Genomic DNA, 23392 nt, shown 5'->3' with positions numbered 1-23392 from the left:
TGTTTTCTGAAAGATCCAGGGGGGGAGCAGAGGAAGCCAAGTTTCTTTGCTTGAATTCTCTTTGCCTTTTAGGGTTAGATTTCTTATGACCTGTAGCTTTGCAGAAATGGCATCTCGTGGCCCTTTCCCTCTTGTGGAGGGGAAGATAGACAAGCCCTGCTGTCTGTCAGAGCATGCTATTCGGAGAAACTGCACAAGCAAATATTCATTCAGCAGCAACTTTACCATGTCAGACCGTTGCACGTGTGTAGTGTAAAGCATGGAAATGAGTAATGTAGCCCTCATACACACAATAGTTTCCTCATGCAAGCACTCAGTACACTCAATGGCAAATGGTAGTGCAAATGGGGTAGAGGGGGCTTAGACCTGCTGATTACAAAGCAGATTCCATTTTCTAAGAAGTGGTGTGCATACATTGTAGCTTAGAGTAACTTATTCCATGTTTAAAGAAGTGTTCTATTAAAATGTATAACATGTGTGTCTGTCTGAGCTCCTGCCAACAAAATTTGTTACAAATCACTCAATTTCTGATAGACACGTGCTACTTTCCACTTAAATTTCCCACAGATGTTATCTTTAGATTCAGCAATGCCCTAATTTGGGCATAAATGTCTTTTCCCTTTTTAATGAAGAAATTAAAATGTTAAGCAAGCTGGAGGCAGCTGTATGATGTTGGCAAGATGCATCAAAACCCCGCAAGACGTGGATAGCAAGTGATGCTAGTGGGATTAATTTCTAAGGCTTTGGTATTTTTTAAGAGATAATGAAGTGGATCAGGGCATGTCACTTACCTGCAAACTGATTACAGATTGCAGTAGGCATGGTGTGATGTATTTCACAGATCTACATATCTTACCTGGAGAGTCTTCAGCAGTTGTAAGACATCAGTCTGGCATGATGCTACAGGAGACCCAGCCTCAGCTGAAAGCAGTGGGACATCGGGGCTTTCTGCCAGGGGAGGCAGGCACTGGAAGAAATGCTCTCCCCACTCATTCCCCGAGTTGTGCAACAGTCTCTCCGGGAAGGGGAAATGTCTGCAGCCTATGCAATCCCTGCCATCTCTGGTGGGCTAACTTCGGTGGGTGTTGTGATGCAAGCGTTTGTTCTTTTGGAACTGGAAGGAGACACGTTTAAATCGTGTGTTTTGAACATGTTACTCAAAAGCTTTCAAACAGAGAAGTAATTTTTCAGAATATCTATTCCAAAAGTAGCTTGTTTTCTTTAAAAATCTCCTGGGGCTTTTGTTCATTTGTTTGTTTTCTTAAGAGCCTGCATTTTTTCCCCCAAAGATTCATAATTATTCTGTAGCACGGCAGAAAAACCATTCTAGGTGGAATTCCCCAGAAATACATTTCTGTCTAAATCCCACAAAAGTCAGTGGGTTTTGTGCTCCAAATGTAGTTAATTAAACATTCTACCTAACAAAAAAACAATACATCACCTGAGTTTTATTGGACAACATTTAGAGCCTGCATGTAAGTTGTCTCTTTGGTGCAGGGGGAGGATAAAATGTTTTAAAAGATGTAGCTGTAAGTTTGGATCATGTCAGTTACAGCAGGAGTAAATGGTATTTTTCACTTCAGTGTCTGCTGAATGAATGATGTGCATTCGGCTAAAAGCTGGTAGCCATGGAGAGAAGCAGCAGCTAATTGAAAGAAACAAAAAGGAATACACATGGGTCTTTTTGTTAGACAAAACAGTTTTGTCCAAGAAAGTAAAAGGCATGTGGTAATGCTATGTTTTGTTTTTTTTTTTCTGTGAGATGGCTACAGTTACAATATACTGTGCAATTAACTGTTTAATTCCACTCTAAGAATTTGCTGCAGGGCATGGTGTGAATGAAGTAGTTTCTCTAGACGCATATAGGACAGACAGGAACCTAATTCTTGCTGTCTTTCAAAATTTCTCCTTCGGTGCATGCCACCACCATACACGCTTTCCCTGGTAGTAGAGACCAAAATGTGCCAAAGGCATCCAGCTTCTCTGACAGCTTTGCACTTCTCAGGCTGGTGCTGCAGACCCAGCGTCCCTATTCAAACCCTGGGTGTGATGCAAGAGCAAATATTTGTGCCATTAGATAGAAGCTGGGAGAGGCAAGTGACTTGCCAAGCAACAGAGTGGAATCCTTTCATCTCTGGAGCTCTTGAATGGCTCTTGGACTAAATGTTGATGCCCAGACACTGCTCCTCTACAGAAAGGAGTAAGTGAAATTGAAACAGAACTGGGCAAGCGTCTTGGTCAGAAGTTTGGTCACAAAACCATGAAAGAAAACATTTTGTACAGATGTGCCAGGATAGGTAAAGTTTTCTGGTCAAGATAAATCCTCAAGGAAAAGGAACATAAAAATTGAACATTTTGAAACAGTGTTTGAGATACTTAAATTATAGTTGGTTTTTTGTAAGTTTTCAAAAACATTGTCATTCAGAAAGCCCTTTTCATTAGACCCAAACCAAAAATAAAACTAAATTAGTACATCATCCCTTTTGGTTTGCCGAAAACTGAAGATGTGTTGTTTTAGATTCTCGTTCTGTAGCTTTTGTCACCATCAACAAACCAAAGGTCAGGTATTTGTACAGCCTAGATCCAGCAGTGCTTAGATCACTCTGAGAGCTTAGATATAATGATCTTTCTTTCAGGTTAATACCGGTATAATAGATGTTGTTTTAATTACTGCAATGATGACTATAGTTGCTGACTCTAGCATAGCTGTTTACCTGTCTCTATGAAGTCGAAGCTAAAGTGATACTTAGATTATAATTGGGAAAGAAAGTAAAAAAGGATTTGATTTTTTTTTAATGAAGTAGACAGCTATTGAAAGACTCTTACAAACCCATGTGCCATTTAAATTTTATACAGATCTTACTTTACCTGCTTCAGTGGAATATAGGTTTTGCCAGTTGTTTAGCACAGAAGTCAGCTTTACCCTATATTAATATTTTTATTGCACGCAGTACTCAGCTGTTTCTGGTAACTGACATTAACAAAATTATCCAACTAACAAATACTTTAAGTAGGAAAGGAAAGAGCCTGGCTTTCTCACATTGAAACATAGTTTCTTTTTTTTTTTCTCATGACAGTGTTTGATTGCATCCTACGTTATTTCTGACAGTATTTCATTTCCGGTTTTGCTTACACTGTGCCTACAAAAATAAAAGGAGTGAAGTGACTTTAAAATAAAGCAGACAAGACAACTGATATTAAAAAAAAAAAAAAAAGAGGGAAGAGGGTGCCAAGCCAAAACCCTGAATTCATATGCATATGTACACCCACACACTGAGCTTTAAGAGAGTCCAAAGCTTGAATGTTGTGGCTCTGGTTCTGCTCCAGTTTGCCCATAACCCAATTTCAAATGTCTGGGCTCGCAATTACATTTGAAGTAAAGGCATTGATTGAAAATACTTTGTGAAGAGGTTATGAGAAAAGACTTATCTACTAAATGCAGCCAAGATTTAAGTCATTCTTTCAGACGTGAAGCATTTGGCAGCAAGAGATCATTTTCATCAAAAAGGAAACCCTAGTTCATTATTTTTGGTCTGAGAATAATTTGGTTCTCTGTTTAATGCTACTCATTCTATCAGCAAACAGCTGACAAAAATGTTAATTAGTATTGGCAATTGCACCAACACAAATACCAGTTTGATTTTAGAAGAAATCATGAAGCTTTTAATCCTGTCTATTGATTAGATAGGCTGACTGTCTGAGAAGGAAATACGGGGAGACTTTCATTTAAAGACTCTGTCTTTAAAAAGTGTTCAAAGTTCTTTGCAAGCATATCTAGTAAATATAAGACCAGTTCAGATATAACATGATTAAAGGAATTAACTGGAAGCATGAATTGGTCAAAATTGTTACATATCAATTAAGTCCATGTTCTAACCCTGTAGGTTGCTGCTGATTGAAAAATTCCCATAAACGTCAGCTCATCCAGTCACCAACATTCTGGATTATCCTTTCGATGTTCTTGACTAGGAAATCGTTTGATTAATACAGAGCTGCTTCTAAACAAAGGTAGTAAGCATGCTCACCAACTTTTTCACATGCTGCTACTATTTTGAGATGCCTCAGTTTAGGGGCATACTCTAAAGAGCATAGTTTTCAGAAGAATCAGAAAGGTATCATATCATGTTGAGGTGTATGAAGTTGGTCCTAAGTGTTACCTGACACTTTTGAAAGAAGGGCCAGTGTAGCAGATGGAGGCACAATTTTTAAATTCTGGAATTTGTACTATGAGTGCACTAAAACAGATTCTTTGCAGCCTCAGATTCTACACCTCTGCTTATTTCTTCCTACAGAAAATACCTTTTTATTATGACTTGCTCCTTCCAGTTTACTGAATACAAACTTATTATTTGATATCACAAGTTTTCCAAAATACCAAAGTGATGTGACAGTAACATTATCTGTGTTTTGCCAAACAGATTGGCTTCAGCTACCCACATAAATTTTCTGGATCTTTTGATCAAATCCTCCACCCTGTTGCAAGTTTGGAATTCATGCCAAATACAGCATCCAGCAGTAGATAAATCTGAATTCTTTCATGTGAACTACAGTTATTTTTTATTCTTGTTTCTGATAAATCTCTTGTTTATATTGTTACTAAAGCTGGTCAAACAATTTATTCCTCAGATAATTTTAAAATATATTTTTAATTCAGCCAGTTTAACATACATTCTCTAAAAGCTGTCTTACCAGTACTCATTATAAATACTACAATTTTTCGTTTCATAATTATTTGCAAATACATATCAATAGCTTTTGTTATTACACATTTTTTTAATAGTTGGAGAAATTATATTTTTATTGGAGAATTAAGTCTGGACACTGGAAAAAAAGAAAAGTTGACAGGGTTCATCCACTGAAGTGAGTGGGACTCTTGCTGAAATTTCCATTTAGCGTGTCTGACAGAAATGGGCTTAAATGCTGCTTCTGTCAATGTATTTCCAAAAACCTGGTTGGGGAAGTATTGTTGCTGATAGTTTTCATCAGGAACACTGAGTACAGCCAGATTACCTGTTATTTAAGAAAGCTTAATTCAATTAGAAACAGGTGCAAAAAAAAGTGCTTAAATTGTCTAGGGCTCAAGAGATCTAATAAGGGAGAAAAAGAGAGTTGAGCCAGCATGGTCAGGCAAAATAAAGAGAGGAATATGATTGGAGTCTATAAATATATTAGAAAAGAAGTACTATTTAAGCTAAGGGAAATGCTGACAAAAGAACAGATGGGTATAATCTAACTGTGAGTGCAGTTATTCTGAATTTTAGAACATTTCTAATTCTGAAAGAAATGAGTCTAAGACAACTTTCCACTAAGAGTACCAGAAGCAACAGCACACGCACACAAAAAAACCCCAAGCCCCAAACCAAAAAAACTCTAATTGATTTTAAGCAGAGCCTGAGCGGCATATGAAAAAGATTAAATGGCCGGGTTGCCTGCAAAAACAAGGGACTGAACTCAATGACCCAAGAGTCCCTTCCAATCTGCTGTTCTTAATTAGATACATGAGTATCATGGGAGCTCTTCTAGCCTCCAGCCTATTCCTGCAAGAGGATCCTTTTATTTATGTAACTTCCCACTGAAATCCCTGCAAATCTGTAGATCCCCATTGACATGTAGGTGATATAGATTCTTGGATCAAATTTCAGGGAGGGTTCATGGTCTCAGAAGAAAATTCCATATCTGGCATCTGTTTTCCTTCTTGGTTTTACATGCGGCTTCTGTTTCAGTTCAGAAATTCCCTCGTACTCATTGTTCCATTTTCTTCATGAAGATAACTTTTCTTCTTGAAGAATAATTTAAATGGCAATAAAGCATGCACTTATAATAAAAATCTATACTGCTGGAAATCCTTTTACATGCAGAATACCTGTTTTGGAGGCCTGAGCACTGTTGTCACTAAAATCTGTGCAGGTAGGGCATTCAGTGGTTTGTTGTGTCCCTTGAACCAACTTTCTACTCTTCATCACCATAGATCAGAATCACAGAACGGCTTGGGTTGGAAGGGACCTTATAGAACACCTATTTCCAGTCCCCCTGCCACAGGCAGGGATGCCACCCACTAGATCAGGTTGCCCAGGGCCCCATCCAACCTGTGCCATGAAACACGTAGTTCTCATAGGATCAGTGGAGTAAGTATTAAGGTAACCTAAGTCTCCAGACTCTGTGGAAAACCTTTGGAAAACAAAGTTCTTGATCTGGTAGCTTCATAGAAACACAGATTTTTCATGCTCTTTACTCCAAAAAGCAGTAATTTGAGATTGGATCGTTATCTTACCACTTGTGATCAATTCAATATCCTCACTAAAGTCTTTCCTTGATGCAGGAAAATCTGGCCATTTCTGTCTCAGTTGATTCACCTATAAATGAGTATCATGACAATCAAAGCCTCAGGGCACTGTGCTGAGGACCGAACAGTTTTGCAAGGGATGTCTGGAGTCTCTGATAGCAAGTCCTACTTGTAAATTATTATGATAAAGAACTTTCCTAGAAATTAAAGATTGTGTTGGAAGTCCTTACTTGCCATGATGACAGATGGGAATGGAATGATTCGCACTAATTTGGGATAGCTGGTGACAAAGCCCAACAACTTGAGTTATTGCTTTCAATTGTTCTGTGCTTCTCTAACGTGCTGTTTTCCCAGGGAAGTTCACCAATGACAATAACCCCAGCAGCTCTTACTGTTTACTAGCTTGTTTCATGAAAGTCATGACCTCCAAAACTTCTAAAGCAATCCCAGGATCATTTGCTCATACCAGCAGCCATGCCAGGGTTGACCGCTAGGCACCCAGTGCTGAGAGGGAAGTACAGTATCAGGGCCTGAGATGAATAAAAGCCAGCACCAGGTGTTGAGAAAAGATGAGTGACATTTTATTCTCCCTCCATCCTGACAGGAAAGGATTGGATTCTGTTTTCTCAGTGTTAGTATTTTATCTTAGACTTTGTACTGAAAATAATGTAGTATTTCTTTGTATTCTGGACACTGTAATAATAATAATAAAAATATAAAATATATATATTTCATTTTCTAAAATGTTATTGAAGCAAACCTCTGTCTTTGAAATGACTTGTGCCACTGTTAAAAGGTTGTTAAATCCAATCCTGATTATTAAGCCAATGAAGAGTCCATAATACCTCTGTTCTGCTCTGCACTGCAGATGGTGGCTGGCTATCTTGTCTCTGGGTGTCTAAGGCACAACCAGTAATCTCTGGCAGGTATAGACCAAGAACTCATTTGCATGAAAAAAGTTGCAGCTCATCTTTGAACAACATGATCTAGTGGAAGGTGTCCCTGCCCATGGCAGGGGGATTGGACGAGATGATCTTTAAAGACCCCTCCAACCCAAACCATTCTGTGATCGAGCATGGGCCAAGAAGTTCATTTGGCCGCAGGTCTGCAAACCTCCACAAACCCTTCTCAGAACCTTGCAGCCTGTGAATGGAAAAGAGACAATCTATCCAAAGTGAGTTAGCCTGGAAGTCCTCTTGCATTTTAGTTGTAAAGTTAAAGCTGAAATGTCTTTTGTTATCATGCAGCACCTGACGTGCTTCTCTTCTGCTTGGACCATTTTCTCAATATTGTTTGTACAGGTGACAGACCTGCAATGTCTCATTACATTACAAGCAGCAGCAGTTGCAAGTGACTTGCTTTATGTTGCCCATGCTTTTACTTGCCATGTAAAAAAAAAAAGCCATAATCTGTACTGCTGTTTCTTCATCTTCACAAGACTGTCAGGAGAGTTAAATTTCTTATAACAGCGTAGGTAAATGGCAAATACTGCACATGTATTAAAGATGGTAATTTGCACCAGAGCATATTTCAGTGCATATTTTGGACTGGACAATTTTATTCATTTTTGTCTTTACAGATGTATACACGATCTGCCTTGGCCCATTTGCCAATGCAAGTCATTTTGAAATTCACTGAACAATTATGTTTTGTTTCTTCACATTTAAGGCAGCAGGTATTTTGTGCCTGCAGGAGTCCTAGATTCCAAAATTTGCTGGCTTTATTTCTCTTCTTTTTGACTTGCAGGATATACTAATTGAAATGATGTTTGGAGGAATTCAAATCTATTCATACAAGGAAATGCATGCAAAGCCATAACGGAAACATAGAAAGTATAACCATTTATCAAGAGATATGAAATCTGTTGGCTTGGAAGACACTTCGAGTTTACTTATTCTTGTGGCCTTAGAGTTCATTTCTTTCAGAAGTCACAAAGCTTTATTACTGATGGAATTGGGTGATTCTGTGATATTTTGATTTATATGTGGATGATTTGAAATGAGCAGTTAAAGCTGTTAGCCACACTTTCATCTCTTAGGTTGACACCTTAAGCAGAACTGGTGGGATGAAACTGCAACTGTGTTCCTTTTGCTTCCTTTCTGTCATATGGACATTGCATATAGGATGTTCAACCTATTTAAAACATTGTGAGGAGATTAGTGACTTTGCTTACAAAATCTTCGGTAAGCAAGAAGCCAATGTTACCTCAGTATCCTTACATTTTTACATAGGGGCTCAACATTATAGAGGTGAAAATAGTTTGTCTCCATGTAGAACCATCTTGAGTTTCAAGTTGGAGGTGAAGGGAGATAAGCAGTGGTGATCTCCTCTGCCTGTGTTATTTCCTTTTTGCAAAAAAAAAAAAAAAAAAAAAAAGACTGTTTAACGTGAGGTATACAAGCATCTTGCAAACATATTAAATAGTACCTGAATATCTTTTTTTTACTGTTTCTCCTTAGCTATTATTAATAGCGATGAACATCTTACATTTTTCAGTCCCAAAATTTCAGAATTGTGTAAATTCTGGCTATCTCTAGCTTTGGATCCCAAAGGAAGCCATTTTACGTTGCCTCATAATCCAGAGTGCTGACTGCCTGCTCTTTGAGGATCCATGGTCCTTCACTTGGTGGTGCTGAAACAAGGACTAAGATGGCTTAGTTCTTGGCTTAAGAGGCTTAAGAGCAGAACCCCAAAAATGAATGAACAAATTTTGGGGAAAGGAAAGACATTAAATGACTTACATCAGATTTCACTGTGATAGCAGTGATTCCCTTTTCCCCGGAAAGCCCAGAAGATTCTCTGTTAGCATGGGCTTTGACGTATCTGAAGCTGACTGAATGTGTTTAACTCATGTCAGAAGTGTGTTGTCTGATCTGCTTTTTCATCTGACCCAGAATGCAACAGCAATATTCTTCAGATTAGATACTGCCAAAATGAATACTGGTGCTGACCAAAACTAGAATTCTGTATTTCGAATAAAATATATATTTTTAAAAGCCGATGATCTCACATAAGAATAGAATTCCAGCTGGTAATATATTTTGCTTTGTTGCCATTAGATCATTCCTATTGGGAAACGATGTATGAAGTAGTCTACCAAATAGTACCAGAAGAAGTCATAGATATGCACAGACATAAGAATTAACAAAATTTTGCTTTAATATTTCTGTGAATGCATTCATAAACAAGAAATGTGAGCTTGCAGTGATATGTTTCTGCAGAAAATGGTGGGAGAAAGACTTCTTTTTTCAGATAAGTTGCTTTATACTATTTGTATTTTGTTGAGAAGCCAACAAACAAACAAACAAACAAACCACACTCCCCCCCCCCCCCCAAATTAGGGTAGACACAGCACTGTTCTAGAAGGCTGTATGGATTTTGGACTGGGATAGGCTTCTGTTCAGAACACAAGCAGAATGAGGTTGGGTCAGTCTGTACCCACCGAGGTAGACATGTTCTGTATGGTGTTTTTACGCATGTATACATTTGTGTTATGTAGGGATGAAAGTCTTGGCAAATATTCTTATATGCATCTTCTACTGCATAAATAATTTTGACAGCTTTGTTGAATAAACCAGGATTGACTTCATATATACAGTTCTTGAACACTTTCCAAATGTGTTCATATAAATCTCTGTTTCGCAATCTGTTTATGATGAACTGTTACAAAGCCATTTGGCTCTAGTGAACATCTCACCCATTGTCTGTAGATGTAACATATCTTTTCAGTATTACAAACCAACAGTAAGACTTACCACCAGCACCTGCAGGTTCTACAAATGAACTATCCCTTATACTGTCAGTGTTCCTAGGGATACAGGTGCATCTTTTCCTCAAACCAAAGAAAAACTGCAGGAATTTGATGAAATGGATCTGTGCAAAGGAAATCTGTATATGATACAGCACTATGTCAGATGTATTATTGTATCTGATTTTAAACTGCATGTGTGAGTTTGTTGCAGCTGTAATTTAAAACTATGTTATCGATGGAAAACTGCAGACACCTGTACTTACCTTCCCTAAAGCATATCTGCTGTAGCATCATCTCAGAGGGCCTCAGATTTTCCCTAACATCTGCTGATAGTGGCTAGGTGGAGAGGGAAAACTTTTTCTTTTCTCTGTTTAGCTATGAATCCTTTTGGTAAGGTTCAGTGCAAGCAACCAAATCACTTATGAGAATGAAAGAAAATTTTTCCAGTATTAAAGAGAGTTTGCAGTCTTTTTGAATAGTTGTACTGCTGAGGTGGGTGTGGATAGAAAGTTGAAGTCTGGTAGGAAAGTTGCCAGAAAGCTGCAAATGCATTGCATTTGAATGTGCTTAGACAAAATAGCTCTGAATTCTATTTTTTCTCCCTTGGGTGAGGAGAGCTAAAGAAGATTCTGGATAGCTTATTTTCCTCATAAGCTGTCAGTTTGGTGTGATTTTGGTTTGTGAAAAGTGCAAAGCTAACCTGTCTTTGAGGGAAAAATGGAGACTCCCCTCTTTCTGAAATCATAATGCCTTCAGGAGAAGCTTAGCACATGAAGGGAGCACCACAAAAACTCTCTCTTCTCTCTGCTATTGCACGTGGGACTTACAGTCCAAGAGCCTGTTCTCTGCCCTTTTTCTGGTAGGGCAAGCTTCCATGAGATGAATTGGAAAACTGCTGTTGTACTCTTCTGAGTTTGGAGAGAAGAAATGCTTTTTACCCTTTGGCCAACCCCTAGCAGAGAGAGGTCTTATTTCCTCCCTATCCTCACCCTACAGAATGGGTAGGAATGTAGAAAAAAGGATCAGTATTTCCTTCCTTCATAGGTTCTTCTTAGGATTTTATGAAGCTCATGAATGACTACAACATTTACATCATTAGATTTTTGCCTCTGCACTTCTATAGCACAGTGTACCAGCTATTGAACCTTTAACTCATCTTCTTGTAGCATTTACCTATACTCTGGTGACCTTCCCTCCTGTCAGTCATTGAGAATGCTTATTAAATCTTCCAGAGTGGCAGCATATGGTGATGCTCCTCTCAGCTTTCTAGTACCTTGGAATAGCCAAGACATTGCGAAGTGTGTGTGTGTGTGGCTAATACCAGAGTTATTTCTATTACATTTCACGCAACTTCAAATGAATTTGAGTTATGATGCGAAAGCCAGTGAATTAATGTGTTTCTGGGTCCTTCTAGGGTCAGTTTTTGAAGCCATACAGTTATGTTTGGAAGATTGATTCTCTTGGACTCCAGAACTTCAATCTCAAGAGACATCTGTATTAAAGTAATTTAGTATCAGTCACAGGGCTTGTTTACATGGGGAGGTTGAGCAGCACTACTACAGCTGAATAGCTTTACTTCAGTGTAACTCCCCCATGTGGACACTGTGCTCTGGAATAGAACTGACTTATTTTGAAATAATTACTCACTAATTGTTCCAGAACAGAGTGTCCACAGGAGGGAGTTATGCAGAAGTAGCTGTAACAGAGTAGTTAAAGCTCAGCTGATTAAATTCACTGCATAGCAATGCCTTGTGCAAGGGTGGCACAAAATTAACAGGGGTAAAAATGCAAGAGTTAGTCAGCTTTGCTCTCCCTGACAGACCATGTTGGTAGCATTAGCTGTTTCGCCTATGCAAAGATTTGTAGTTTCCACAGTGCTTCGGGAAACTGCAGCATTTTTGCTTTGATAGACTTTCTTTGTTCTCCAAATAACTCAGTAAATTTAATATAAAATACAGCTTTGTCCTCTGTGTGACCCTCCTCCTCCCCCCAATTTCTTTTCACTTTCTAAATTGAATTTACACCCTTTTGAATATATAATACTTGGGTGGAAAATAAGCTTTTTATTTCTTTTTTATTCTCTTCCCTGACCTGCTGGTGTTTGTCAGTTCACTGTCGCCTCTTCATGCCTCTCATTAGCTCTTAGTTAAAGAATACCTTCTTGAAAGATCTGTTCACCCTGATCACCACATGGTCAGCCTTTACCACTACAAGGGAGGCAGAATGTCTGCTTTTGTGGTTGTTTTTTTGTCTGCTTTAAGGGCAAAAAGCTGTTTGCTGATACCACTTTCTCTTAATTTTCTAAAAAATATTTCAGACATTGCTGATAGCTGCCTGAATTACAAATGGTTGAAAAAACAGAGATGCTAAATAAAATAAGACTGTCATTTCTCTCATAGAGCCTTTGGTTGCAAGATATCTTTTGAGACTTTTCAAAAGTCTTAAGGAACTGAGGTTTTGTGCAAGCTGTTCTACAGATCTGAGAGTTGTATGTTTTAGTCCTAGCTCTGCTGAAGAATCACCATGTGGCCTTTGTGGAATCTTGTGTCACCATTTGCTCCAATGTGAGTGTCATGTCACCACCCAGCACAGACATGCTGTAAGGCATGTCTTACCGTTAAAACCATCAGGTAACAGATGCCATGCCACTGCAAGTGCTAAGCATTACTTTTTATTGTGTAACTTTCAAGTTCTTAAAGAAAGCAAAAGAGGTGAAACTGAGAAAATCTTTCCATGATATGCTGTGGGTAGAACTGAGTTTCTTCTTCTAGTTCTTCAAGCCAGTTCAAAGTTGGGTGCTTGCATGGCTGCAGAGGCGAGTCTAAGTTAATATGCCTCGTTTTCCAAGATGTAGCACTGTCCTAAAGTAGTCACTCATGGTACAGAGTAACCTGGCTACCCCCTGAAATGCTAGCAGACGAGGCCTGCAGCAAAGCCAGAATATATGGTGTGAGCATTAAATACAAGGGCTTTGGCATGGCGATTACGAGGGGTTTGAAATAGTCACCTTCAGTGAACTTTTGCATTAGGTTTCCGATTTACAGAAGAGTACTACTAGTCAGTGTTTTGGGAAGGATGAAGCTAGCAGAGAATAGGACTAAGAGTGAAGGAAAAGTTTAACCACAGTAATAATCAAAATTAACACAGCAAAATGAGGTCAGCTGGCTCACCTTTCTGAGTCTAGCAAAGTAAATGTTTCAAAATAGTGAGGACTGCTAGTACAGAATTTAAAAAACAAGCAAAACAAACAAACAAACAAAAAACGCTCTAAATCTAGGGAGAGGGAGTCTGGAGTGAGGACGGAACATGCCAAACTTGCATGAAGTTCTCATGGTATAACAGAAAAATGGCTAAACCAGATCCCTTCCCTTCCCTTCCGTCTCTCTACCTGTGCTGTTTCCAATGAACAGAAATCTTTTCAACTGTACATGTCTTTTACATATGGAAATCTGCTGTTCCTCCTCCCTTTTCCTGTTTTCTTCAGGTGGCTCAGTTTTCCCTCATAGGTCTTGCTGTGTAGACTTCCACTTGTTCTTCTTGCTCTCAGACCGTTTCCAGCAAATTAATGCCTCATTCATGCACTGCAGTTGAGGCTTTACCCATACCTCACCTAAAGGCTGAATGGCTACTTGATATGCCCTAAATATTTGTTTGCATGTTCTGGTATGATTTCTCTTTCTACTAGTTCTAATGTGAACTAAGAGAGGCAAGTACTTTTGCAGATAAACCAAATGCCTGCATTCAAATTCAGACTAATAATCAAAGTGAAAAGGGGGAAATGAGCTGAACCTGCGCTGTTGAGCTACTGAGCTTAAAAGGAGCTGGGAGTGAGGAACGTTTTCCTCCACAAAAGTAAACTAAGAGGAGAACCAAGAAAATGGTAAGAGAAAGAGCAGCAAAGTAAAAGTGAGATTCTTAAAGCTAAATGCAATAAAAAGATCAAGCAGCTTTAGACTACAAAGGTTGTCCCTTGCTGTTTGAGCTAGAATTGTTTCCTCTAAGATGAAACCCATATGCATCATACAACTGTTAATTCAGACTGGGAATGTTTTTAATGTGTGTTCAGAGGGAATAGAGGCATTCAACCGCTGTTAATGCAGTTCCCTTTCGTATATAAATAGTGACTGTATCATGACTGCTTGTATTCAAATTGGGCTAACTGTAGACAGTTTATTTAAAATATCACAACTTAACTATGTAACAATAATTAAAGTTGTTTTGTCTGGTTTGATGTGGAAAAAAGCAGAAAGTGGACTGGGGATTAAAGAGGAAACTGCAGAAGATCATGGTGTGATCAAGGGAATCAAGTGATCAAAAGACCTTTTCTTTCCTATGATACCAGGTATATTCATTTTGCCATGAATTATAGATTTGCATTTCAGCTGAAAAGCCCCTGAATTAATTATGCTGCAACTTTAGCAAGGCTCCTCAAATGTTACACTACAAGGTTACTCGGAGTTCTTTTGTCCAGGATGCTCTTTCCAAGGGTTTACTGTAGCAGCATATTTTGCTGTTTTGCTTTGAAATAGTGTCTCAGCAAGTACGGAGGAAGTATTAAAAATAAATAAATAAATACAAATCCATAGAAGGAGCTCAGGTAGAGCAGAGAAATCTCTTAATATGGACCGCAAAGTGCTGATCTGCAACAACTGAGGCTTTGGGCACTGAAAACTTAATGCCTTTACTTCTAATCTAGTGCAATGCCTCTGTGGAAATGAACTCTTAAATCTGCACTTAATTCTGACAAGTTGTACTGAGGCATAGAAGAGATTTTTCTAAAGAAAGATGGCAGATCTGTTTCTCTGACCTGGTTATTGAGTTACTGAATTCTGACATTAGCTGTCTACGTGTCCAGTGATATGATACTTTGCAGTCACTGGATAATTGCCTCTGCAGAAGGAGCAGTGCAGAACATATCTCTGAGCTCCTGTGTGTCCTCATTTCTCGGCAGATTTGTGGAAGACTAAAACCATTTTCAGGAGTACAGTGAAGTCCACTAAAATGTGTAATCCACAGCCCTGCTGAGAGCTCCATTTCCAACATGTGGCATTGTAAAGAATTCCTTGATGGAATATTTACTTGAGGTTGATTAGTTGGTAACTAACTTGTTAAACCAATATGCATTTAAAATTGTTCTTTGTTAAGCTGAGAGACAGGATGTTAATTAAAAAGAAGAATGTTTCTTCTAAATAAAAAGAAATTGTAAATCAGACTAACTGTTCACCTGCTAGACTCCTACAGCTCCTCTGCTGGAAGTGAGGGGATTCAGTGGGAAGAGGTTTTGAGCAGCATTGAGGTGATCAGAGTAGTCTCCAAGGTCCTGTCCTGAAGTACTGTGCTGCAGTTGTTTCAGCAGCAGTAACTTGTGTCTGAGCATCAGTAAGAGGATAGCAGGCACACCATTCATTTGTGTCTCCTTGGACACAGATCCTGGCTGACATACAGAGCATCTATGGATTTTTTTCCACACTCCCCATGCAACTCAAAAAAGTTGGCCCTGTGTTTCCTCAGGCTTCTCACCCCCCAGCTTGTTGTCTTTTCTAAATATCCCCAGTCCAACACGATAGCCTGACTCAGTAGTAGTAAACCAGTTTGCAACTATGCACAATTAAAAGATCTAATGTGAAACTGTCCTCAGAGGGCTGCAAGATCTGATCAAGGAGGCAAAGATTGGTTTTTCTATCCTCTTAGCCTGGCATGTGAAGCTGTTTCTTAAAGAATTTAAACTATGTAATTGAGGGTCTTTGTTTTGCTTTGTATTTTTCTTGAAACAGGACTAATATGGAAATTTAAAGATCTAAGTGGTCCCTTCTGAAAGTTCCTAACATTGCTATCAGTATCATTCCTTTTTATAAACAGAACTGTTACAGTTCTAAGAAATAAAGTATTCAAAGAATGCACTCATAAAAGATTACGCATACAATGGAATTTTTTAGCCTCAATGGGAACAGAAGGCTTTGTGAGTGTTTGTGTGCAATGAACATAATGTTTAAATCAATTTTTAAGCTGTTGCTAATGAAACACCACCCTGTGAATACAGGGCTACAAGGCATGCTTAAAGATGCACAACATATCAGCTCCTGCCTAGCATATCAATGCCCTAGGGGTTTAGAGTGTGAAACATCAGTTCGAAAAGAACCATGCTAGAAGGGGAGGGGAGCAGGGCAACAGCCTGAAAAGCAGCTTGGAGTGATGTGAGATTTATTCCCTTAGCTCATGTTTTCCGTAGTTTCATCATATGACTTGGCAATTCTGCAGAGCTGGTGTTAAATACATCACGTAGGAGTGGGACAGAGATACTTGTGAGCCTTGGATGGGGACAGACCTCATAGAAATCACTTGACAGCTCCTACCTGTTCCACTTTTGTAGTCCAGTTTTTGTTTCTGTGGTGGTCTCCAGTCTCCAATTGCATAACTGATCTGACCACTCCTTTGTGGATTTCTTTAGGGGGGCATGTCTGCTGACACTGGCACTACTCTGATTTATCAATTAGTGGGGAGGTTGGGGGTATCCTTTAGCTGCATCCTCCTTTCATGTACCTTTTGTGTTACCAGAAGTCCTCCAGGCAGATATCGTTCGCAATTCAACACCAGCATAGTTCAAGTTTTGCAATGCAGACATACCGTTTAGGATGAATGGGGTATTTCAAAGGTTTTGGTGAATGGTTTAAGTGGGTACCTTCCAGCCTATGAGGTGCATCCAAGTAATTTCCTCAGACAGCTGTGGAAGTTTGTTTCTCAAGTTTGCTATAAGGGTCGCTGCCAGATGTTACGGGTTCTCTGTCTTGACTGGATAATTCTCAAGCTTACAATGAATTTTCAGTATGGGTATGTAAATATTTCCATTGCAGACAAACCTTTTCAAAAACATCCACAAAACCTTCATGCCATCAGAAATATTCTCTTGCACTCAAATTTGTTCCTATGAAATTTCATGAATTACAAGCAAAATGAGGGGAAAAAATCCACTCAGTAATTTTAGTAGTTTTTTCTTCAAGTAAATGTTTAGATCAACTGTTGCACAATAGTTGCCCAGAACTACATGGAGCTGAGTATCTCTGGTATGAATTTATCTCTGGAATTTCCACTGGTTAGCAGAGGTTGTTACATACTCATTTCAGCAAGGATAACCCACTAGAAAATAAGCCACTGGGAAATACTGCATCCATTTAGATCTTTCTTTGGTCTTTTCTTTTTTTGTTGTTGCTTTCATTTAACTATCATTGCATCTGGTGAGCACATTCAAACTCAGGAAACAAAAAAAAAAAAAAAAAAAAAAGGCACAGAGAGCAAGTGAGAAGTTCCTGGAATGTTACAAGCTGCTGTGTCACTGGGAATAGCAAGGCAGACAGGCAGAAAGCTCCTCTCTCCAAAGCTGACACCACAGTGGGAAAATTTGATACTTACTAGGTACTGAATTGACTGAAGCTGTAACTTTGAAGTAAATGTACAATTGCAAAGAAATGCTGAATATCTGGCTCTTCTCCTTAATTCATTTCTCTTCCGCTTAACTTTTATATACCATGCTCTTTAAGATAAGTTTTCTGAAATGCATTCTTTGAAATCTTATGGTCCAGATGGGCTTATGCTTTGTAGACATAAGGGTTACTGTACATTTTAAAATGACCTTTTTAAAAAAAATTATTTTAAACTGATGGTCCCATTCAGATAGTAAATTACAGTTTATAAATGCCTCTTAGGACGAAGCAAAGATTACCTTCTGTGCATTAAAAAGACAGAAAGGATTTCCACCAGCAACAAAGCTGGAAGTGTCCTGAACTACTACAAAAAGCAAAGCCTGGTTCCCATGCTGTCCTGGGCACCATCTCTCCCAAAGAATGCTGTCTTCTGGCACATGCAGTTCTTTTAGCCTACAAGGATATAAGCCATTGCCTAACTCAAGAGCATGCATTGTCCTTAAAAAAATAACATCAGGATTGTATGCTTCTTTTCCCAGTCTTCATTTTCCTCTCTCTCATACTAAATAAAGTTTTTTTGTCAGTAGGTTTGTTTTTAAACAAACTGACAAGCAACTGTGCATGCTCTGACAGTTTTCCAAAAGGATAAAAACAAAGCAAAACTGAAGGGAGGTGTACAAATGAGGGGGTCTCATTTGTATTTCCTGTTTCTAACCTTTCCTTACCCACTCCTCAAAGGGCTGACCTTTAGCCTTACAATGTTCTCATTTTCTGGCTGGCATAATGGTGGAGGTCCTGGTTCTCTGCTCCGCTGAAGTGAGCTGAAAGGCTTTCCTTGGTTGATCCTGATGAATGGATTCATTGTAGAGGGTCAGCTCTCTTGACAGTTTGTCTTCCTAATATGACTATGTTCCACTGTAAGCAATAACTTTTGCTTCATGAGAAAAGTCATTTCAAGAAGATTAAAACATTACTCATTCCAGCTCAAGTTGAATATAGGGAGAGAGGAAGAAACGACAAAAAAGAAGCGTTAATCCATGTAAACATACCTGCATGTTTCTGTAGAATTAGAAATTTGTGACCTCTCCTCTTGCTACAAGTGCAAACTGCGTAGATCCAATGAAGTCTGTACAGTTCCTGTGGCATAAACAAGTGTAGTCACTTGGTCATGTGTGGTTCTTCATCCCTCCCTCCACCCAAGTGCTAGTAACTGTTGCAGTGGCCAAAAGAAAAATGTTCTTGTTTTTAACCCAAATGCGCATTTGTTTGCCTAACGTTTTAAAAACCACAACTGAGTTTTTGGGGTGTATCTACACAGTAATGGTAGCTCCACCCAAGCTGCAGGGGCTGCTGACAGCCTGGACCGGCAGCCATTATAATGGGTGGCTGCAGGCCGCTAGCTGCGGCGGCCATTTTGATGCGTGGCTGTGGGCCACTAGCTGTGGCGGCTATTCTGATGCATTGCTGTGGGCTGCCAGATGAGGCGGCCATTTTGATGCATGTCTGTGTGCTGCCAGATGGGGTGGCCATTTTGATGCATGGCTGTGGGCCGCTAGCTGGGGCAAAACCCCATGCTGCTGTCTGAGCAGCTTCTGGCAGGGAAGTTCACACCGGGGCTGCACCTGAGCATAGAAACATGGCCTCTGATGTTTTAACAGCCTCAAAACCTCCCCGTTTCAGGGAACTCGTCATGAAAAGTTTGTGGCTTTTAGGAGAATCAAAGCTCAATGGCTTAATTTTCCCATAATGTTCACTGCAGACAGGCTTGCCAGCCTTTTAACAGCACCTGGGTGAGGTGGCTTCCACAAAGAAGGCTGTGCTCCACAGCACTGCGGTGCCTGCCGCCTTTGCGTGGATGCCAGGTGTTAATGCGGGAGTCACACTGCGGCAACAGACGGCTGGTAAGCAGCGGGGTGCGGACAGAGGGCCCCCAGATCCCCCCTTCCTTCCCTGGGCGACCGCGGGGGCTGCAGGGGACCCGCACTCAAGCGGAGGAGCTGCGGGAAGGTGCGGGGGTCCGCAGATGAGGCGGCTGCCTTCGTTCCTCGCCCTCCCTCCGACGGGAGGCTCTTCAGACGGCAGCTCCCCCCGCTGCTGAGGCAGCCGGTGCGGGAGGAGCTCGGCCTTCGGCCCCGCCAGGTGGCGCCCGCCCCCTCCGGCAGGCGGCCCTGAAGCGGCCCGGGGGAGCTCGCCCCGCCGCGGGCTCCTGAGGCGGAGGCGCCCGGCGAGCACACTGCCGGGCCTGCCTGCCGCCGCCCCCCGGCCGGCCAGTCTGGCCCCGGGGAGAAAGGTGCCGAGCCTAGCCGCGGTCGTCGGCAGAAAGGCGTGTGTTTTACGAAACCTTCCGCTGGGAACTGCTTGGAAGATGAGGGAAGCTTGACTTTCTGTAAGGGTCAGGTCTGCCTGGGTTAAGGCAGGGCTCAGAACCAGAGCAGCAGCGCCGAGCTGCAGCGCCCCTTCTCCGAGGTATTGATCAGGCTCAGGGGTCAAAAATACAGTAAAATTTAAATCTAGTAAAGTTTCGGTAAGATGTTTTGATAACTTCTGTCTTTATGAAACATCAGTTGGATTCAGTTATATCAGAAGCAGTTTTTATTTTGCTAATCTAGAGGGCTGCCATGAAATGGGAACATTGTCTTTCCTTTGGCTGTCATGGTGGTCAATTGCCTTTTTAGCTTAATCACAGTGAGACTGTTCTGGATTCTCATTTATACATTTCACATCTGTTTTCTTACTTGCTAGTTATAAAAGCTGAAATAAATTTTGTTTGCTTGGCAGTTGCTTATACGTAGATGAGATCCACTTTTCATAATTTTTAACAAGTACTGAATAAGTAGGGAAAGACCTACTTTACTGTTTAGGTCTAAGGCCCACAGAGAGAAGCATTGCTGAATGTTGCAAACTGTTGTCTCAGTTTGCACTAATTTTGCAGTGGCTGATAAGCACTCTATTGTACTTCTTAGAAACACCTGAACTTCCCAGAAATGGTTGAGGCATTCCAGTGGCAAAACAACACAGTTTTTCAGACTTCTGATGAGTTTGAACTTGATGACAAACTCAGACATTAAAAAGTGTTTAATGTAACGTCTAAAATAATCTCTCTTTAGTTTAGTTGGTTCCTTTGGTATGTTTGTGCAAAATGTTCCACATTGCTGGGGTTATCTTTTCTGTAATCCATTTGTAGGTAGCAGTCTTGTTAGTGCTTTGCACTGTTAATGCATGTTCTTACTCATTTTTTCCAAGACTAGAGGCTTAAATGAATTCCTGAGGACTGATCAGTAAGACTTCCCATAGGATTGTGAGGAAGTTGCTTCTCTGTGCCTTGTAGTTGGCTGAACTGTAAAATGGCAGTCGTGATGTTTTATCCATTGGAGAGGTCAAGACTTGTAGGTGAAAAATGTGACTGTAAATCCAGATCTTTAGGAATAGATGAGTTGGCTTTATGCTGTCTAGAGAAAGAGAATGAAAACTCCACCCTTTGGAGGTAACTGATCCTGTTTCTCTGAAGCGTTTGGAATAGAACTGAAGTATTTCACATGTATAGAAATCAACCCAAAGGCTATCCAAGCTCGCAAAGTGTCAGATGGGCCAAGCTCACCAAATACATGCAAAATTCCAAAAGCACTTTGGAAAATTCTTATTGTCCTTCCACTGGCAATGCTGAATTTTTCATATCCCTGCATAGAAATGTTTATCGTGCATAAAATTATTACAGTATGGTATTTATAAATATAATTTACTTCCTCTCACTGCTCTAGAAAGAAAGGAGATTAACTTTATTTGTCCATGCTAATTTTTACCATTGAAGCATTCAGCTTGAACACTATAAACATCCTTTAATCAAAGTACTGTGGAATATCGTAAGTGATCATGGCTAAATTACTTCTATAACAGTGGATTAAATAGACTTGTGTTGTTTCCACAGGATTTTTATAATGAGAACAAGGGTGGTGATGATGGTTTTCAGTTAAAGTACAATTACTTTTGTAACTTACCAAGTTTGTTCTTTCAGATGCTTGTAACTTTCACAGCTTTCAGGTTGAATTGCTACATTCTTGCTTATAGACATGCAAAAAAAATTTATCAGGGAAACTTTCAACAGGATGATTACACCCTTTTTAAGTAACACTGGTGGCAAATATTAGAATAGGCACAGTGAAGAACACTTCCACTGTTCCTATCAAAACATAAATGTGCATATGCTTATCTTAGCAGCAATTCAGCTACAGATGTTATAACTTGCCTTTTTTGTGGTTCTCACTGAGACCCAAAACTTCGAAGACTAGTTTTTAAAGTTGGAAACACTGGCTTAGAATTTTCAGTACCTTTTTATTTGCAAGCAGTGCCAAGGACATAGGAAATACTGTGCTTTAGCAGCATCTCTGTACTTACTTTAGCTGGGCATAAAAGGCAAATTGCAAAGGGGAAGGAAAAATGCAGCACTTTTAAAATATATTACCTGTCTCTCATGTGTTTTCCTGCTGATCTTCCTTATGTAATATTTAGCTCTGATTCTTCAGATTGCGGAGAAATGCTTTTGTGCATTTTTTTTGTGCAAACAGGTTCTTTAAAACTCTGACATGCTTTCACAAGCACTTCAGGAAAGCTGTGAGTTCCACTGCCTCTGATGATATACTTAGTTACGAAGCTTACAAGACCAAACATAAGTGTTAGAACAAAGACTCCTGGCTTCTGTTTCCCACTTGGTTATCATCCAGCCATTTAAAACCCACAAATGACAGGCATCCATTTGGACTGGTAGTTACAAACTTTTCATAGGTGGGAAAACTGAAGTTCAGGAAAATCGCAAGAATCTGGTGAGAAGGGAATCAGCATCTGAAACAGGATGCAGCTCTGCTGTAGGCAAGGTTTTAACCCCCGTATGTCAGCTGTTTTCTTACCTCTGGGCAAATTGTTTAGTCAGTCTCTGCTTTCTTATCTGAAAATGGAAATAAAAAATGTGATTGAAAGATAATACCACTCAGTTGTTTAATATAACACTCCTCCTTTGCTTCCTTTTCCCTGTAATTGTTGCCTGTATGAAGATGCCTAAGGAAGACCCTATGGTAAGTTGTAAGTTAACACATTATATAACACGAAGTTCAAGTGCAGAAAGTTTCTGTACAATCCATGTATTTTTCATATGTGGCTCCGTCCTCAAGTTTCAAAGAAATAACACATTCAAGCCAAATTTGAAGAATTTCTTTTTGGAACTTTCACACCGAGGAACTTATTCAACCTTTCCAGCAGTTTAGAAAGCCATGCTTTTGAAAATTTTTGTGTAGGTTGCACTTGTGTCGACATCATTGAAGTTGTTAATCATTGCTTTTCATTCTGCTCTGAAGCAGAATACTGCCCTGTCAGACTCTACAGATTGCTTACTGCTGAGCTAGAAGATGACTTTCTTCAACAGCTATCCCATTTTTTTACTGCCTTCTGCTATCTCCCCAGTGTCTCAAAAATCTTTTTTAGTATACTGTGTCTGGAGGTCCGCCTAGTGTGCTTATGGCCTGCAAAAGATGAATCAGGAACACTGTTGTGAGAAACACGTTTTGAATTTAGCTACCTATGGAATATGTATGTGCCAGTTTAGTAGCTCCATGAGAGATACAGTATCATATGTATCCTAGGAGAGCTGTTGTAGCCTGTCCCTGCTTCATTTTGGTTGTGCTGCATGTATAATTTCATAAATAAACATTTATTCACAGAATGTAAATTTGGCTGAATCATTCCGCATATGTGAATCATTTATTCTTGAACAGAGTAACATTCAGTATTCAGTAACTTAAATATTATATAACCACTTCAAAACTTGTCCATTTGAAGGAAAAAAGAAAACACAATTTTCTTTTGGCCTCTTTCCTTCATTTCCGTAGCAACCTTTTCAATTGCAATTCTTCTTTGAAACACAAAAACAGCAGCTCCATTTTATTCAACAGA

At 39.7% G+C, this 23392-nt stretch overlaps 2 long non-coding RNA genes across 3 annotated transcripts in view; one reads left to right on the top strand and one right to left on the bottom strand.

The window, feature by feature from the left end:
- The window catches only part of LOC106038484 (uncharacterized), a 182683-nt gene that overhangs the window by 37730 nt on the left and 121561 nt on the right, over positions 1–23392 (top strand). The window lies entirely within an intron of this gene.
- Positions 1740–18685, bottom strand: LOC106038490 (uncharacterized). 2 transcript variants are annotated; one of them, XR_001208659.3, is made up of 3 exons: positions 18502–18669; positions 8503–8628; positions 1740–8416 (listed from the first exon to the last, which is right to left on the bottom strand). It is a non-coding gene; the product is annotated as an uncharacterized lncRNA (long non-coding RNA). The 2 variants fall into 2 exon arrangements; XR_007161131.2 differs by having other exon boundaries at positions 1740–8628; positions 18502–18685.

The sequence above is a fragment of the Anser cygnoides genome, chromosome 1 (genome assembly GCF_040182565.1).
Source record: "Anser cygnoides isolate HZ-2024a breed goose chromosome 1, Taihu_goose_T2T_genome, whole genome shotgun sequence".
In the NCBI taxonomy this organism is placed as follows: domain Eukaryota; kingdom Metazoa; phylum Chordata; class Aves; order Anseriformes; family Anatidae; genus Anser; species Anser cygnoides.
Note: the sequence above shows the minus strand (reverse complement) of the source record. Positions and strands in the feature narration are given on the sequence as shown.